Below are 1,321 nucleotides of genomic sequence, written 5' to 3'. Positions count from 1 at the left end.
AACACAAATAAGTTGTCCATTGTCAACTATAGAAAATAAACCATCTTAAGATCGCTTTTTACATTATCCTGCCACAATATCACAATTAGATTAAATACTTTGTAGCCCACACTGCTCAAAACTGAAGCTAAACACGTTTCCAAGCATACTCAATGGCCACAGTGGCGCCCACCTATCGTCTTCCTCCGTGTGGTGCTGAGATAGGAGGAGCTTTTGGTTCAAAGCCAGTGAGGACAACATACAAGAGACCGGGTTTCAGTGATTGATGAATTAATTAATTAACCAACACAAGAAATGCCATGGGGGTTCTGAATGAAATGATATCAATGTAACTTTGAGACAGCCATGCTGGGCACAGACACCTGACGTAGTAGACTAATGTGGCCTAAAGTGCTGGCCTCAGGCCTCCTTTGCCGTACTGTAGAAATCCTGCATCCTCCACTCAGAATAAAGTGCTGTCTACAGTAGGCTGTTTACTCCTGTTTACTCCTTGATAGCTATAGTTTAATAAATAAATCTCCTACTTCTTTTTTTTTCTTTTGCTTTCTTGAAACAGGGTTTCTCTGTGTAGCCCTTGCTGTCCTGGAACTCACTCTGTGGAACAGGCTGGCCTCAAACTCAGATCTGATATACAACTCTCAAATGGCCAGTGTAGCTACTGATGAATTCAGATGTCTTCCCTGACATATTGTTTTTCTTTGGAGATAGGGTCTCAGGTACACCATGCTAGTCTTCATTCCCTATACAGCCAAAGATAACCTTGACTCTAACCTTCCAGCCTCTAAGTGCTAATACCAGCAACATCACACCCACTCACTGTACGTGGTGCTGAGGGTGGAACCTAGGCCTTCATTCACACAAGCAAACACTCCCCCGACTGAGGCACATGCCCAGCTCAAAGCTTTCACAGCTATGCTTTATTTGTAGACTTGAGCATTCTTCTATAAATTTGAGGACAATAGTGACAATGACAAACACATGCTTTTTCATTGAAGGATTATAATTATTTTCAAGATCTCTAAGTGAAGTTAAAACTCCGGGCTGCACATCACAGCAGCATTAAAGATCTGCAGGCCCTGCCTTCTAGGAACCAATCAGTTTCTGTTCTCATCATTCCTACAGAGGCCGGTTTGGTTGAGCAGGCTTACGGGTTTCCTGACTCCATCAACATAACTACTTTTGTCAATAATGATTGTTTTACTGTCGTAATTTTACTATCTTCTAAATAAAAAGATGCTAATTATCTTATCAATGCTAAATACATATGCAAATTTTTAGATTTAATTTATTTTTAATTATTTATTTATTTATTAAAGATTTC

General features: G+C 39.9%; 1 protein-coding gene across 4 annotated transcripts in view; it reads right to left on the bottom strand.

Annotated features, from left to right (window-relative positions):
- The window catches only part of Utrn (utrophin), a 521,838-nt gene that overhangs the window by 300,211 nt on the left and 220,306 nt on the right, over positions 1–1,321 (bottom strand). The window lies entirely within an intron of this gene.

This window comes from Microtus ochrogaster, linkage group LG4 (genome assembly GCF_000317375.1).
Source record: "Microtus ochrogaster isolate Prairie Vole_2 linkage group LG4, MicOch1.0, whole genome shotgun sequence".
In the NCBI taxonomy this organism is placed as follows: domain Eukaryota; kingdom Metazoa; phylum Chordata; class Mammalia; order Rodentia; family Cricetidae; genus Microtus; species Microtus ochrogaster.
The sequence above is the reverse complement of the archived record's forward strand: the minus strand, read 5'-3'. Positions and strand labels throughout refer to the sequence as shown.